This window comes from Oncorhynchus mykiss, chromosome 5 (genome assembly GCF_057628025.1).
Source record: "Oncorhynchus mykiss isolate SJ-2025 chromosome 5, ASM5762802v1, whole genome shotgun sequence".
In the NCBI taxonomy this organism is placed as follows: Eukaryota; Metazoa; Chordata; class Actinopteri; order Salmoniformes; family Salmonidae; genus Oncorhynchus; species Oncorhynchus mykiss.
The window spans coordinates 4,934,000-4,953,248 of record NC_143026.1 but is presented as its reverse complement, the minus strand read 5'-3'; the positions used below and the strand labels follow the sequence as shown (position 1 = coordinate 4,953,248).

Here is a 19,249-nt window from a genome sequence, read left to right as displayed (position 1 = left end):
TACCGTAACACCCTGTATACAGCCTCCACATTGACTCTGTACCGTAACACCCTGTATATAGCCTCCACATTGACTCTGTACCGTAACACCCTGTATATAGCCTCCACATTGACTCTGTACCGTAACACAATGTATATAGCCTCCACATTGACTCTGTACCGTAACACCCTGTATATAGCCTCCACATTGACTCTGTACCGTAACACCCTGTATATAGCCTCCACATTGACTCTGTACCGTAACACCCTGTATATAGCCTCCACATTGACTCTGTACCGGTACCCCCTGTATATAGCCTCCACATTGACTCTGTACCGTAACACCCTGTATATAGCCTCCATATTGACTCTGTACCGTAACACCCTGTATATAGCCTCCACACTGACTCTGTACCGTAACACCCTGTATATAGCCTCCACATTGACTCTGTACCGTAACACCCTGTATATAGCCTCCACAATGACTCTGTACCAGTACCCCCTGTATATAGCCTCCACATTGACTCTGTACCGTAACACCCTGTATATAGCCTCCACATTGACTCTGTACCGTAACACAATGTATATAGTCTCCACATTGACTCTGTACCGTAACACCCTGTATATAGCCTCCACATTGACTCTGTACCGTAACACCCTGTATATAGCCTCCACATTGACTCTGTACCGTAACACCCTGTATATAGCCTCCACATTGACTCTGTACCGGTACCCCCTGTATATAGCCTCCACATTGACTCTGTACCGTAACACCCTGTATATAGCCTCCACATTGACTCTGTACCGGTACCCCCTGTATATAGCCTCCACATTGACTCTGTACCGTAACACCCTGTATATAGCCTCCACATTGACTCTGTACCGTAACACCCTGTATATAGCCTCCACATTGACTCTGTACCGTAACACCCTGTATATAGCCTCCACACTGACTCTGTACCGTAACACCCTGTATATAGCCTCCACATTGACTCTGTACCGGTACCCCCTGTATATAGCCTCCACATTGACTCTGTACCATAACACCCTGTATATAGCCTCCACATTGACTCTGTACCGGTACCCCCTGTATATAGCCTCCACAATGACTCTGTACCATAACACCCTGTATATAGCCTCCACATTGACTCTGTACCGTAACACCCTGTATATAGCCTCCACATTGACTCTGTACCGTAACACCCTGTATATAGCCTCCACACTGACTCTGTACCGTAACACCCTGTATATAGCCTCCACACTGACTCTGTACCGTAACACCCTGTATATAGCCTCCACATTGACTCTGTACCGGTACCCCCTGTATATAGCCTCCACATTGACTCTGTACCGGTACCCCCTGTATATAGCCTCCACACTGACTCTGTACCGGTACCCCCTGTATATAGCCTCCACATTGACTCTGTACCGGTACACCCTGTATATAGCCTCCACATTGACTCTGTACCGGAACCCCCTGTAAATAGCCTCCACATTGACTCTGTACCGTAACACCCTGTATATAGCCTCCACATTGACTCTGTACCGGTACCCCCTGTATATAGCCTCCACAATGACTCTGTACCGTAATACCCTGTATATAGCCTCCACATTGACTCTGTACCGGTACCCCCTGTATATAGCCTCCACATTGACTCTGTACCGGTACCCCCTGTATATAGCCTCCACATTGACTCTGTACCGTAACACCCTGTATATAGCCTCCACAATGACCTTGTACCGTAACACCCTGTATATAGCTTCCACATTGACTCTGTACCGTAACACCCTGTATATAGCCTCCACATTGACTCTGTACCGTAACACCCTGTATATAGCCTCCACATTGACTCTGTACCGTAACACCCTGTATATAGCCTCCACATTGACTCTGTACCGTGACACCCTGTATACAGCCTCCACATTGACTCTGTACCGTAACACCCTGTATATAGCCTCCACATTGACTCTGTACCGTAACACCCTGTATATAGCCTCCACATTGACTCTGTACCGTAACACCCTGTATATAGCCTCCACACTGACTCTGTACCGTAACACCCTGTATATAGCCTCCACATTGACTCTGTACCGTAACACAATGTATATAGTCTCCACATTGACTCTGTACCGTAACACCCTGTATATAGCCTCCACATTGACTCTGTACCGTAACACCCTGTATATAGCCTCCACATTGACTCTGTACCGTAACACCCTGTATATAGCCTCCACATTGACTCTGTACCGGTACCCCCTGTATATAGCCTCCACATTGACTCTGTACCGTAACACCCTGTATATAGCCTCCACATTGACTCTGTACCGGTACCCCCTGTATATAGCCTCCACATTGACTCTGTACCGTAACACCCTGTATATAGCCTCCACATTGACTCTGTACCGTAACACCCTGTATATAGCCTCCACATTGACTCTGTACCGTAACACCCTGTATATAGCCTCCACACTGACTCTGTACCGGTACCCCCTGTATATAGCCTCCACATTGACTCTGTACCATAACACCCTGTATATAGCCTCCACATTGACTCTGTACCGGTACCCCCTGTATATAGCCTCCACATTGACTCTGTACCATAACACCCTGTATATAGCCTCCACATTGACTCTGTACCGTAACACCCTGTATATAGCCTCCACATTGACTCTGTACCGTAACACCCTGTATATAGCCTCCACACTGACTCTGTACCGTAACACCCTGTATATAGCCTCCACACTGACTCTGTACCGTAACACCCTGTATATAGCCTCCACATTGACTCTGTACCGGTACCCCCTGTATATAGCCTCCACATTGACTCTGTACCGGTACCCCCTGTATATAGCCTCCACACTGACTCTGTACCGGTACCCCCTGTATATAGCCTCCACATTGACTCTGTACCGGTACACCCTGTATATAGCCTCCACATTGACTCTGTACCGGAACCCCCTGTAAATAGCCTCCACATTGACTCTGTACCGTAACACCCTGTATATAGCCTCCACATTGACTCTGTACCGGTACCCCCTGTATATAGCCTCCACAATGACTCTGTACCGTAATACCCTGTATATAGCCTCCACATTGACTCTGTACCGGTACCCCCTGTATATAGCCTCCACATTGACTCTGTACCGGTACCCCCTGTATATAGCCTCCACATTGACTCTGTACCGTAACACCCTGTATATAGCCTCCACAATGACCTTGTACCGTAACACCCTGTATATAGCTTCCACATTGACTCTGTACCGTAACACCCTGTATATAGCCTCCACATTGACTCTGTACCGTAACACCCTGTATATAGCCTCCACATTGACTCTGTACCGTAACACCCTGTATATAGCCTCCACATTGACTCTGTACCGTGACACCCTGTATACAGCCTCCACATTGACTCTGTACCGTAACACCCTGTATATAGCCTCCACATTGACTCTGTACCGTAACACCCTGTATATAGCCTCCACATTGACTCTGTACCGTAACACCCTGTATACAGCCTCCACATTGACTCTGTACCGTAACACCCTGTATATAGCCTCCACATTGACTCTGTACCGTAACACCCTGTATATAGCCTCCACATTGACTCTGTACCGTAACACAATGTATATAGCCTCCACATTGACTCTGTACCGTAACACCCTGTATATAGCCTCCACATTGACTCTGTACCGTAACACCCTGTATATAGCCTCCACATTGACTCTGTACCGTAACACCCTGTATATAGCCTCCACATTGACTCTGTACCGTAACACAATGTATATAGCCTCCACATTGACTCTGTACCGTAACACCCTGTATATAGCCTCCACATTGACTCTGTACCGTAACACCCTGTATATAGCCTCCACATTGACTCTGTACCGTAACACCCTGTATATAGCCTCCACATTGACTCTGTACCGGTACCCCCTGTATATAGCCTCCACATTGACTCTGTACCGTAACACCCTGTATATAGCCTCCACATTGACTCTGTACCGGTACCCCCTGTATATAGCCTCCACATTGACTCTGTACCGTAACACCCTGTATATAGCCTCCACATTGACTCTGTACCGTAACACCCTGTATATAGCCTCCACATTGACTCTGTACCGTAACACCCTGTATATAGCCTCCACACTGACTCTGTACCGTAACACCCTGTATATAGCCTCCACATTGACTCTGTACCGGTACCCCCTGTATATAGCCTCCACATTGACTCTGTACCGGTACCCCCTGTATATAGCCTCCACATTGACTCTGTACCATAACACCCTGTATATAGCCTCCACATTGACTCTGTACCGGAACCCCCTGTAAATAGCCTCCACATTGACTCTGTACCGTAACACCCTGTATATAGCCTCCACATTGACTCTGTACCGGTACCCCCTGTATATAGCCTCCACAATGACTCTGTACCGTAATACCCTGTATATAGCCTCCACATTGACTCTGTACCGGTACCCCCTGTATATAGCCTCCACATTGACTATGTACCGGTACCCCCTGTATATAGCCTCCACATTGACTCTGTACCGTAACACCCTGTATATAGCCTCCACAATGACCTTGTACCGTAACACCCTGTATATAGCTTCCACATTGACTCTGTACCGTAACACCCTGTATATAGTCTCCACATTGACTCTGTACCGTAACACCCTGTATATAGCCTCCACATTGACTCTGTACCGTAACACCCTGTATACAGCCTCCACATTGACTCTGTACCGTAACACCCTGTATATAGCCTCCACATTGACTCTGTACCGTAACACCCTGTATATAGCCTCCACATTGACTCTGTACCGTAACACAATGTATATAGCCTCCACATTGACTCTGTACCGTAACACCCTGTATATAGCCTCCACATTGACTCTGTACCGTAACACCCTGTATACAGCCTCCACATTGACTCTGTACCGTAACACCCTGTATATAGCCTCCACATTGACTCTGTACCGTAACACCCTGTATATAGCCTCCACATTGACTCTGTACCGTAACACCCTGTATACAGCCTCCACATTGACTCTGTACCGTAACACCCTGTATATAGCCTCCACATTGACTCTGTACCGTAACACCCTGTATATAACCTCCACATTGACTCTGTACCGTAACACAATGTATATAGCCTCCACATTGACTCTGTACCGTAACACCCTGTATATAGCCTCCACATTGACTCTGTACCGTAACACCCTGTATATAGCCTCCACATTGACTCTGTACCGTAACACCCTGTATATAGCCTCCACATTGACTCTGTACCGTAACACCCTGTATATAGCCTCCACATTGACTCTGTACCGTAACACCCTGTATATAGCCTCCACAATGACTCTGTACCAGTACCCCCTGTATATAGCCTCCACATTGACTCTGTACCGTAACACCCTGTATATAGCCTCCACATTGACTCTGTACCGTAACACCCTGTATACAGCCTCCACATTGACTCTGTACCGTAACACCCTGTATATAGCCTCCACATTGACTCTGTACCGTAACACCCTGTATATAGCCTCCACATTGACTCTGTACCGTAACACAATGTATATAGCCTCCACATTGACTCTGTACCGTAACACCCTGTATATAGCCTCCACATTGACTCTGTACCGTAACACCCTGTATATAGCCTCCACATTGACTCTGTACCGTAACACCCTGTATATAGCCTCCACATTGACTCTGTACCGGTACCCCCTGTATATAGCCTCCACATTGACTCTGTACCGTAACACCCTGTATATAGCCTCCACATTGACTCTGTACCGGTACCCCCTGTATATAGCCTCCACATTGACTCTGTACCGTAACACCCTGTATATAGCCTCCACATTGACTCTGTACCGTAACACCCTGTATATAGCCTCCACATTGACTCTGTACCGTAACACCCTGTATATAGCCTCCACACTGACTCTGTACCGTAACACCCTGTATATAGCCTCCACATTGACTCTGTACCGGTACCCCCTGTATATAGCCTCCACATTGACTCTGTACCATAACACCCTGTATATAGCCTCCACATTGACTCTGTACCGTAACACCCTGTATATAGCCTCCACATTGACTCTGTACCGTAACACCCTGTATATAGCCTCCACACTGACTCTGTACCGTAACACCCTGTATATAGCCTCCACACTGACTCTGTACCGTAACACCCTGTATATAGCCTCCACATTGACTCTGTACCGGTACCCCCTGTATATAGCCTCCACATTGACTCTGTACCGGTACCCCCTGTATATAGCCTCCACACTGACTCTGTACCGGTACCCCCTGTATATAGCCTCCACATTGACTCTGTACCGGTACACCCTGTATATAGCCTCCACATTGACTCTGTACCGGAACCCCCTGTAAATAGCCTCCACATTGACTCTGTACCGTAACACCCTGTATATAGCCTCCACATTGACTCTGTACCGGTACCCCCTGTATATAGCCTCCACAATGACTCTGTACCGTAATACCCTGTATATAGCCTCCACATTGACTCTGTACCGGTACCCCCTGTATATAGCCTCCACATTGACTCTGTACCGTAACACCCTGTATATAGCCTCCACAATGACCTTGTACCGTAACACCCTGTATATAGCTTCCACATTGACTCTGTACTGTAACACCCTGTATATAGTCTCCACATTGACTCTGTACCGTAACACCCTGTATATAGCCTCCACATTGACTCTGTACCGTAACACCCTGTATACAGCCTCCACATTGACTCTGTACCGTAACACCCTGTATATAGCCTCCACATTGACTCTGTACCGTAACACCCTGTATATAGCCTCCACATTGACTCTGTACCGTAACACCCTGTATACAGCCTCCACATTGACTCTGTACCGTAACACCCTGTATATAGCCTCCACATTGACTCTGTACCGTAACACCCTGTATATAGCCTCCACATTGACTCTGTACCGTAACACCCTGTATACAGCCTCCACATTGACTCTGTACCGTAACACCCTGTATATAGCCTCCACATTGACTCTGTACCGTAACACCCTGTATATAGCCTCCACATTGACTCTGTACCGTAACACAATGTATATAGCCTCCACATTGACTCTGTACCGTAACACCCTGTATATAGCCTCCACATTGACTCTGTACCGTAACACCCTGTATATAGCCTCCACATTGACTCTGTACCGTAACACCCTGTATATAGCCTCCACATTGACTCTGTACCGTAACACAATGTATATAGCCTCCACATTGACTCTGTACCGTAACACCCTGTATATAGCCTCCACATTGACTCTGTACCGTAACACCCTGTATATAGCCTCCACATTGACTCTGTACCGTAACACCCTGTATATAGCCTCCACATTGACTCTGTACCGGTACCCCCTGTATATAGCCTCCACATTGACTCTGTACCGTAACACCCTGTATATAGCCTCCACATTGACTCTGTACCGGTACCCCCTGTATATAGCCTCCACATTGACTCTGTACCGTAACACCCTGTATATAGCCTCCACATTGACTCTGTACCGTAACACCCTGTATATAGCCTCCACATTGACTCTGTACCGTAACACCCTGTATATAGCCTCCACACTGACTCTGTACCGTAACACCCTGTATATAGCCTCCACATTGACTCTGTACCGGTACCCCCTGTATATAGCCTCCACATTGACTCTGTACCGGTACCCCCTGTATATAGCCTCCACATTGACTCTGTACCATAACACCCTGTATATAGCCTCCACATTGACTCTGTACCGGAACCCCCTGTAAATAGCCTCCACATTGACTCTGTACCGTAACACCCTGTATATAGCCTCCACATTGACTCTGTACCGGTACCCCCTGTATATAGCCTCCACAATGACTCTGTACCGTAATACCCTGTATATAGCCTCCACATTGACTCTGTACCGGTACCCCCTGTATATAGCCTCCACATTGACTCTGTACCGGTACCCCCTGTATATAGCCTCCACATTGACTCTGTACCGTAACACCCTGTATATAGCCTCCACAATGACCTTGTACCGTAACACCCTGTATATAGCTTCCACATTGACTCTGTACCGTAACACCCTGTATATAGTCTCCACATTGACTCTGTACCGTAACACCCTGTATATAGCCTCCACATTGACTCTGTACCGTAACACCCTGTATACAGCCTCCACATTGACTCTGTACCGTAACACCCTGTATATAGCCTCCACATTGACTCTGTACCGTAACACCCTGTATATAGCCTCCACATTGACTCTGTACCGTAACACCCTGTATATAGCCTCCACATTGACTCTGTACCGTAACACAATGTATATAGCCTCCACATTGACTCTGTACCGTAACACCCTGTATATAGCCTCCACATTGACTCTGTACCGTAACACCCTGTATATAGCCTCCACATTGACTCTGTACCGTAACACCCTGTATATAGCCTCCACATTGACTCTGTACCGTAACACAATGTATATAGCCTCCACATTGACTCTGTACCGTAACACCCTGTATTTAGCCTCCACATTGACTCTGTACCGTAACACCCTGTATATAGCCTCCACATTGACTCTGTACCGTAACACCCTGTATATAGCCTCCACATTGACTCTGTACCGGTACCCCCTGTATATAGCCTCCACATTGACTCTGTACCGTAACACCCTGTATATAGCCTCCACATTGACTCTGTACCGGTACCCCCTGTATATAGCCTCCACATTGACTCTGTACCGTAACACCCTGTATATAGCCTCCACATTGACTCTGTACCGTAACACCCTGTATATAGCCTCCACATTGACTCTGTACCGTAACACCCTGTATATAGCCTCCACACTGACTCTGTACCGTAACACCCTGTATATAGCCTCCACATTGACTCTGTACCGTAACACCCTGTATATAGCCTCCACACTGACTCTGTACCGTAACACCCTGTATATAGCCTCCACATTGACTCTGTACCGGTACCCCCTGTATATAGCCTCCACATTGACTCTGTACCGGTACCCCCTGTATATAGCCTCCACATTGACTCTGTACCATAACACCCTGTATATAGCCTCCACATTGACTCTGTACCGGTACCCCCTGTATATAGCCTCCACATTGACTCTGTACCATAACACCCTGTATATAGCCTCCACATTGACTCTGTACCGTAACACCCTGTATATAGCCTCCACATTGACTCTGTACCGTAACACCCTGTATATAGCCTCCACATTGACTCTGTACCGTAACACCCTGTATATAGCCTCCACATTGACTCTGTACCGTAACACCCTGTATATAGCCTCCACACTGACTCTGTACCGTAACACCCTGTATATAGCCTCCACATTGACTCTGTACCGGTACCCCCTGTATATAGCCTCCACATTGACTCTGTACCATAACACCCTGTATATAGCCTCCACATTGACTCTGTACCGGTACCCCCTGTATATAGCCTCCACATTGACTCTGTACCATAACACCCTGTATATAGCCTCCACATTGACTCTGTACCGTAACACCCTGTATATAGCCTCCACATTGACTCTGTACCGTAACACCCTGTATATAGCCTCCACATTGACTCTGTACCGTAACACCCTGTATATAGCCTCCACACTGACTCTGTACCGTAACAGTACCTATTGATTCTTTGAAGAATAGAACTGAAAAAAATGCATAGCCGCGAGAAGTATGGGTGCTGAGGATGCCGCAGCACCCCCTGAAAGTATATTTCACAAAAGTAGTGCACTGGGCCTTTACTAGTATTAGCAGACCGGCAGGTAGCCTCCAGGTAGCCTAGTGGTTAGAGCGTTGAGCCAGTAACCAAAAGGTTTCTGGATCAAATCCCCGATCTGACAAGGTACAAATCTGTCGTTCTGCCCCCTGAACATGGCAGGCAGTTAACCCACTGTTCCTAGGCCGTCATTGTAAATAAGAATTTGTTCTTAACTGACTTGCCTAGTTAAATAAAAGGTTAAATGAATAAAAAATGATTTAAAAAAGGCCCAGCATACTGTGCAATTACTAGAATTAGCAGACTGATATTGAGGTCTCGTGCACCTCACATTTGTATTCAGCATCTCTGCTTTGCCAAAAAAGCTAGTTGTATAATTAAGAAAGGTATCTTGCAGGATTCAATAGTTGGAATTGAGTTGTTGTCTCTTTCTCTGTGATGTCATTCTAATAGAATCCAGAAAGAACACAACCCTGTCCCTTTCTCTGTGATGTCATTCTAATGGAATCCAGAAAGAACACAACCCTGTCCCTTTCTCTGTGATGTCATTCTAATGGAATCCAGAAAGAACAAAACCCTGTCTCTTTCTCTGTGATGTCATTCTAATGGAATCCAGAAAGAACAAAACCCTGTCTCTTTCTCTGTGATGTCATTCTAATAGAATCCAGAAAGAACAAAACCCTGTCTCTTTCTCTGTGATGTCATTCTAATGGAATCCGGAAAGAACAAAACCCTGTCTCTTTCTCTGTGATGTCATTCTAATGGAATCCGGAAAGAACAAAACCCTGTCCTCAAACATTTTACATCAAAAAGGTGCAAAGTTATGGGCAAAGACACAAAACATCCACATCAGATTAAATATTTGTCTTGATCAAATAACATGGAGAAGAAAAAAAAACACTGCAGTATTAATTGATCATCCTTTTAATGTTAATCTGCATTACTGTATTGTACATAGGCTGGCCATCTTGGTCTGCACCTGTAGACTTTCTGTCACCATGGCGATAAACAATGTACAATACAGTAATTGATTACATTGAGACATCAAGTGGTTTGTGATGATGTGGCTGAATTGGTCGAGCGTTTGCAATGCTAGTGCTAGGGTTATGGGCTTGATTCCCACGGGGCGACTAGTACGGAAGAGTATGCACTCACTACTGTAAGTTGCTCTGGATAAGAGCTTCTACTAAAATGGAAAAGGAATGAATAAACCATTTCAGTTTTCACGTAGAAATACGATGCATTGGCAATGTATTTCAAGAAACTGGAAAACATAGGCTATATTAAGCAAATATTTTTAGATTTTGTACAGATAATTAGCAGACTAAAAGTTACAAATGCTGGTGAACACTCAAATTACATTTAGTAAAAAAATAATAAAACTATATATTTTTTAAGTAGTGCACTGGGCCTTTACTAGTCCTGTATTAGAGTAGTACTAACCCTTTACTAGTCCTGTATTAGAGTAGTACTAACCCTTTACTAGTCCTGTATTAGAGTAGTACTAACCCTTTACTAGTCCTGTATTAGAGTAGTACTAACCCTTTACTAGTCCTGTATTAGAGTAGTACTAACCCTTTACTAGTCCTGTATTAGAGTAGTACTAACCCTTTACTAGTCCTGTATTAGAGTAGTACTAACCCTAACCCTTTACTAGTCCTGTATTAGAGTAGTACTAACCCTAACCCTTTACTAGTCCTGTATTAGAGTAGTACTAACCCTGTACTAGTCCTGTATTAGAGTAGTACTAACCCTGTACTAGTCCTGTATTAGAGTAGTACTAACCCTAACCCTTTACTAGTCCTGTATTAGAGTAGTACTAACCCTAACCCTTTACTAGTCCTGTATTAGAGTAGTACTAACCCTTTACTAGTCCTGTATAAGAGTAGTACTAACCCTTTACTAGTCCTGTATTAGAGTAGTACTAACCCTTTACTAGTCCTGTATTAGAGTAGTACTAACCCTTTACTAGTCCTGTATTAGAGTAGTACTAACCCTTTACTAGTCCTGTATTAGAGTAGTACTAACCCTTTACTAGTCCTGTATTAGAGTAGTACTAACCCTTTACTAATCCTGTATTAGAGTAGTACTAACCCTAACCCTTTACTAGTCCTGTATTAGAGTAGTACTAACCCTAACCCTTTACTAGTCCTGTATTAGAGTAGTACTAACCCTTTACTAGTCCTGTATAAGAGTAGTACTAACCCTTTACTAGTCCTGTATTAGAGTAGTACTAACCCTTTACTAGTCCTGTATTAGAGTAGTACTAACCCTTTACTAGTCCTGTATTAGAGTAGTACTAACCCTTTACTAGTCCTGTATTAGAGTAGTACTAACCCTTTACTAGTCCTGTATAAGAGTAGTACTAACCCTTTACTAGTCCTGTATTAGAGTAGTACTAACCCTTTACTAGTCCTGTATTAGAGTAGTACTAACCCTTTACTAGTCCTGTATTAGAGTAGTACTAACCCTTTACTAGTCCTGTATTAGAGTAGTACTAACTAGAGGTCGACCGATTAATCGGAATGGCATATTAATTAGGGCCGATTTCAAGTTTTCATTTACAATCGGAAATCTGTATTTTTGGACACCGATTTGGCCGATTTTTTTTATTTTTATACAGCTGCACCATCGAGAGCATCTTGACTGGCTGCATCACCGCCTGGTACAACAACTGCTTGGCAACCGACCGCAAGGCGCTACAGAGGGTAGTGCGTACGGGCCCCAGTACATCACCAGCGCTGAGATCCCTGCCATCCAGGACCTCTATACCAGGCGGTGTCAGAGACACCTGAGTCATACTGTTCTCTCTGCTACCGCACGGCAAGTGATACCAGAGCACCAGGTCTGCATAAGACTGCTGAAGAGTTAATCAAATGGCTACCGTGACTATTTGCATGAACCCACTCTTATTTTTGCACTGGCTCTATGTACACGGACTGTACTCTACCCACACACTCACACATACCACACACACGCATATTGACACGACACCCACACACACGCTGCCGCTACTCTGTTTATTATCTATTATGGATTGCCTAGTCATTTTTTACCCCTACCTACAATACCAGTCAAACGTTTGGACACACACTTACTCATTCAGTGAGAGAATACCAAGAGTAAGCAAAGCTGTAATCAAGGCACATTTGTTTAAACACTTTTTGAGGGGGGTTTACTACATGAATCCATATGTGATATTTCTAGGTTTTGATGTGTTCACTATTATTCTACAATGTAGAAAATAGTAAAAAAAAAAATAAACAAAACAACCCTTGAATGAGTTGGTGTGTCCACACTTTTGACTTGTACTGTACATATTTCCTCAACTACCTCGTACCCCTGCACATTGACTCTGTACTGGTACTCCTTGTATATAGTCTCGTTATTTAATAGTTTAAAAAAAAATTAAAAAACATTTGGGGTTTGATCAGATTTAATATCTATCAATGGAATTATCTGCATCATTTCAAATCTCCAGTATTTTTGGTAAATATTTTATTTTAATTTTATTTTAATGTATTTCTCTCCTTTATTATTTTCCCCTAACCCTACCATCCCTCCACGAATTGGAGTAAACTAAATGGACAACATTATTTTGAGTTACTATTTGACTTTATATTGTTGGGAAAGGGCTCGTACTGTCAGTAAGCATTTCACTGTGAAGTCTACACCTGTTGTATTCAGCATTTCACTGTGAGGTCTACTACACCTGTTGTATTCAGCATTTCACTGTGAGGTCTACTACACCTGTTGTATTCAGCATTTCACTGTAAGGTCTACTACACCTGTTGTATTCAGCATTTCACTGTAAGGTCTACTACACCTGTTGTATTCAGCATTTCACTGTGAGGTCTACTACACCTGTTGTATTCAGCATTTCACTGTGAGGTCTACTACACCTGTTGTATTCAGCATTTCACTGTAAGGTCTACTACACCTGTTGTATTCAGCATTTCACTGTAAGGTCTACTACACCTGTTGTATTCAGCATTTCACTGTGAGGTCTACTACACCTGTTGTATTCAGCATTTCACTGTGAAGTCTACACCTGTTGTATTCAGCATTTCACTGTGAAGTCTACACCTGTTGTATTCAGCATTTCACTGTAAGGTCTACTGCACCTGTTGTATTCAGCATTTCACTGTAAGGTCTACTACACCTGTTGTATTCAGCATTTCACTGTAAGGTCTACTACACCTGTTGTATTCAGCATTTCACTGTAAGGTCTACTACACCTGTTGTATTCAGCATTTCACTGTAAGGTCTACTTCACCTGTTGTATTCAGCATTTCACTGTGAGGTCTACTACACCTGTTGTATTCAGCATTTCACTGTAAGGTCTACTACACCTGTTGTATTCAGCATTTCACTGTAAGGTCTACTACACCTGTTGTATTCAGCATTTCACTGTGAGGTCTACTACACCTGTTGTATTCAGCATTTCACTGTAAGGTCTACTACACCTGTTGTATTCAGCATTTCACTGTAAGGTCTACTTCACCTGTTGTATTCAGCATTTCACTGTGAGGTCTACTACACCTGTTGTATTCAGCATTTCACTGTGAAGTCTACACCTGTTGTATTCAGCATTTCACTGTGAAGTCTACACCTGTTGTATTCAGCATTTCACTGTAAGGTCTACTGCACCTGTTGTATTCAGCATTTCACTGTGAGGTCTACTACACCTGTTGTATTCAGCATTTCACTGTGAAGTCTACACCTGTTGTATTCAGCATTTCACTGTAAGGTCTACTGCACCTGTTGTATTCAGCATTTCACTGTGAGGTCTACTACACCTGTTGTATTCAGCATTTCACTGTGAGGTCTACTACACCTGTTGTATTCAGCATTTCACTGTGAAGTCTACACCTGTTGTATTCAGCATTTCACTGTAAGGTCTACTGCACCTGTTGTATTCAGCATGTCACTGTGAGGTCTACTACACCTGTTGTATTCAGCATTTCACTGTAAGGTCTACTACACCTGTTGTATTCGGGGCATGTGCTACAGATAACTGCGGTGGTTTCCTTAACCTCTCTTATCAAAAAGGTACACCTTTATATACAGTGGGGCAAAAAAGTATTTAGTCAGACACCAATTGTTCAAGTTCTCCCACTTAAAAAGATGAGAGGCCTGTAATGTTCATCGTACACTTCAACTATGACAGACAAAATGAGAAAAAAAATCCAGAAAATCACATTGTAGGATTTTTAATGAATGTGATCATGTGACACCATACCTACTGTGAAGCATGGGGATGGAAACATCATGCTTTGGGGCTGTTTTTCTGCAAAGGGACCAGGACGACTGATCTGTGTAAAGGAAAGAATGAATGGGGCCATGTATCGTGAGATTTTGAGTGAAAACCTCCTTCCATCAGCAAGGGCATTGAAGATGAAACGTGGCTGGGTCTTTCAGCATGACAATGATCCCAAACACACCGCCCGGGCAACGAAGGAGTGGCTTCGTAAGAAGCATTTCAAGGTCCTGGAGTGGCCTAGCCAGTCTCCAGATCTCAACCCCATAGAAAATCTTTGGAGGGAGTTGAAAGTCCGTGTTGCCCAGCAACAGCCCCAAAACATCACTGCTCTAGAGGAGATCTGCATGGAGGAATGGGCCAAAATACCAGCAACAGTCTGTGAAAACCTTGTGAAGACTTACAGAAAACGTTTGACCTCTGTCATTGCCAACAAAGGGTATATAACAAAGTATTGAGAAACTTTTGTTCTTGACCAAATACTTATTTTCCACCATAATTTGCAAATAAATTCATTAAAAATCCTACAATGTGATTTTCTGGATTTTTTTCTCATTTTGTCTGTCATAGTTGAAGTGTACCTATGATAAATTACAAATCTGCCTATTATAAATCTGCCTCATCTTTTTATGTGGGAGAACTTGCACAATTGGTGGCTGACTAAATACTTTCTTGCCCCACTGTATATATTTTTTTTATTCCTCACCTTTGATTTTTTTACAAATACAGTACTATACACTGAGCCTCAGGACCAGTTTATCTTTAACAAGGGCCCCAGGACCAGTTAACCTTTAACAAGGGCCCCAGGACCAGTTAACCTTTAACAAGGGCCCCAGGACCAGTTAACCTTTAACAAGGGCCCCAGGACCAGTTAACCTTAACAAGGGCCCCAGGACCAGTTAACCTTTAACAAGGGCCCCAGGACCAGTTAACCTTTAACAAGGGCCCCAGGACCAGTTAACCTTTAACAAGGGCCCCAGGACCAGTTAACCTTTAACAAGGGCCCCAGGACCAGTTAACCTTTAACAAGGGCCCCAGGACCAGTTAACCTTTAACAAGGGCCCCAGGACCAGTTAACCTTTAACAAGGGCCCCAGGACCAGTTAACCTTTAACAAGAGCCCCAGGACCAGTTAACCTTTAACAAGAGCCCCAGGACCAGTTAACCTTTAACAAGAGCCCCAGGACCAGTTAACCTTTAACAAGAGCCCCAGGACCAGTTAACCTTTAACAAGAGCCCCAGGACCAGTTAACCTTTAACAAGGGCCCCGGGACCAGTTAACCTTTAACAAGGGCCCCAGGACTAGTGTAAACAAAATTAAAGTTCACATGTTCTAGAAAGCATTTTTTGCCCCCTCTCCTGTGAAGTAGTGAGCCGCGACATACGTCTAGTTTCCTGAAAAGGGTCACAATATGAAAAATATTTCCAAGTGGAAAAAAAACAAAAGTGTACCTATGATAATAGAAGTCAAGGGACCCACCACACTGGTCTGTAGATCTTTTGCTCATATGGTCCGTGAGCTATTGAAAATTAGACCTATCGCAAGGAAATATTCATGTGAAATACTTTGGTTGTTCTATGAAGAACGGGGATCTGTGACCTAACATCAAGAGATTTTAGATGTATGTCTTTGGGTTGGAAGTTATGAAACAATATGATCTGTGTGTGACTTAATAACTACAGCTGTAATGGGATAAATATTTGTAGAAAATCAAAGGGGAGGCATTTTGCAAAGGAACTTTTCTGTTATAATCGAGGTCATGGAACAAAGCTCTAGCACATGTGGATCGGAAGCCATTAAAAATTATAATTATGACAGTTGGAAGATATTTATAAATCAGGGAATTTTCAAATGTGAATTCTTATTGGTGTACGAGTGAGTGAGATCATAGGCCTATGTTTTTTTTAGCTCATATTTTTACATGAAATCCATAACAAATAAACAATTTACATTTTCGAATGTAATTTTTGCGGGGGAAAACTAAGTTGGTTTAAGATATATATTTTTTTCTGTAAACAACAGGTTTGTCTGATTGCACTTTTAAAACGGTCCCTTAGCCGCCAGCACATAATATTCCCCCATTGAAACCAAAGTAAAGTCACTTTTTGAAAACGGAACGATGAAATCGTCATCGGTTTCTAGATATATCACCCTAATCATCCGAGGACCTTCCGTCGAAGAGGCATTGACAAACAAACTCCCAACTATCAAACCAACATCCAAACTGAAAACAAAACGTACTGCGGTATCCTTTGCGTTTTTTAGTACATTATTTTTCAATGCATTGTTTTGCAAGGTGCAGTTCTCGATAACAGATGCAGCCACTTTTCCACAAGCTTCCATCGGTGGTCACTGGGCAGGGTTGGAACCGTGCGATCAGTCTACGGTGGGGTTAAGGATGGGAAATGGAGCAACGTTTGCAAAAGAAACAATGTATCAATAATTCACCTATTATGGCAACAAATGTATCGCACAAGTAACCACCTAGAATTCCATAATTTGTCATTTATAACACTGCTTGCAGGAAGGTGTCTGCTGTCTATCCCATGTTTCTCTACCACTGACTCGTTCCATCATCTTCAAATCCTTGCATCGAGAGAATAAAACATCTACAATACCTCTCATTTCAGCGTCGACGGTTTTTAAAAATCACATGTTCACGAACACATTGTAACAAAATACTTCAACGTACCTTTCACAACCTATTTTATGAGCATGTTGCTCCTTCCTTGTGAGGACGGCTGACACTACTAGTACGTCGTGAACACAGTTGCTCTCTACCGTAGAGAAGAGCGGATAGATCGGTCTGGGTCCTAGTGCCGCTTAGTCTCTGGAGTTGTCGCTTCCTATTCAACAGGTTACCTGTCCTGCACTGCACCCACCCACCGTGTGCAGGGCCACCCAGAGCCCATATTGGCATTTCATTTACATACCGTGGTGATGTGATGACACTCCCTTTTCCCCAATATGTCACAACAATCAAAGACTATGGACTAATCCACATCAACATGACACGTGCCGAAAGGTAATGTTTGCCTTTCCTGTCCCTCTGGCAAATCAGCGACAACAACAAAAACGATGATAAAGACAATGTCCACTCATTACAGATTACATGACAGATTTCTTTTCTGCGGTTTTAGAAAAAAAAAGATTTTAATGTTTTTTTTATATAACCTTTTATTTAACTAGGCAAGTCAGTTAAGAACAAATTCGTATTTACAATGACGGCCTACACCCTGGCAAAACATGGACAACGCTGGGCTAATTGTACGCCACTCCCAATCACAGCCGGATGTATTCGAACCAGGGACTGTAGTGACACCTCTTGCACTGAGATGCAGTGCCTTTAGACCGCTGAAAGGTTAAATAAATAAAATTCTGTCTATAGTTTACTGTACTGATGTAGATGACGCTCGACGAGGACTGGCATTCTGCTTGGGCACGGTTGGTTTTCACCAAACACAGTTCTATAATTCTGCATATCACCAATAGCAGAATCAACGTCTCAGAACCTAGAGGTATAAATACATGTATTGCCATGGAAACTTTTATAAAGGGAGGTTTGCCCCGTCCAATTAGTCTGAAGACTTAAAAGGGAGAATGTTCAAAGCTATATGGGTGCTCTGTGTGTGTGTGTGTGTGTGTGTGTGTGTGTGTGCGTGTGTGTGTGTGTGTGTGTGTGTGCGCCTGTGTGTGTGTGTGTGTGCATGTGGTGCTCTAGATTTAGCTAGTGGGAATAGTTCTTAAAGTACTTTCTCAGAGTGCCGTTGCTTCCTGAGTACAGTCGACCAGAGCAGAGGGTGAAAATAAGTTCCTATTTTAGAGATTTACTACCAGTTGAAATAATATGCTGTACTGTACATACAGACATAAAATAAAGGATGTTTCCATGACAACAAAAACTGGATCGGGTGAAGGTATGCAAATGCATTACATTTACTCTACAGGACAATACATTTACTCTACAGGACATTACATTTACTCTACAGGACATTACATTTACTCTACAGGACATTACATTTACTCTACAGGACAATACATTTACTCTACAGGACAATACATTTACTCTACAGGACATTACATTTACTCTACAGGACATTACATTTACTCTACAGGACAATACATTTACTCTACAGGACAATACATTTACTCTACAGGACAATATATTTACTCTACAGGACAATACATTTACTCTACAGGACAATACATTTACTCTACAGGACAATACATTTACTCTACAGGACATT

General features: G+C 43.5%; 1 protein-coding gene across 1 annotated transcript in view; it reads right to left on the bottom strand.

Moving 5' to 3' along the window:
• LOC110524935 (ras-related protein Rab-27B) overlaps positions 1 to 17,834 on the bottom strand; it is a 130,840-nt gene extending 113,006 nt beyond the window's left edge. The window contains exon 1 of the mRNA XM_036976653.2: positions 17,695 to 17,834. The gene's annotated coding sequence lies outside the window, so the exon portion shown is untranslated. The remainder of the gene's footprint in view (positions 1 to 17,694) is intronic.
• Between the last annotated feature and the right edge of the window lie 1,415 nt (positions 17,835 to 19,249).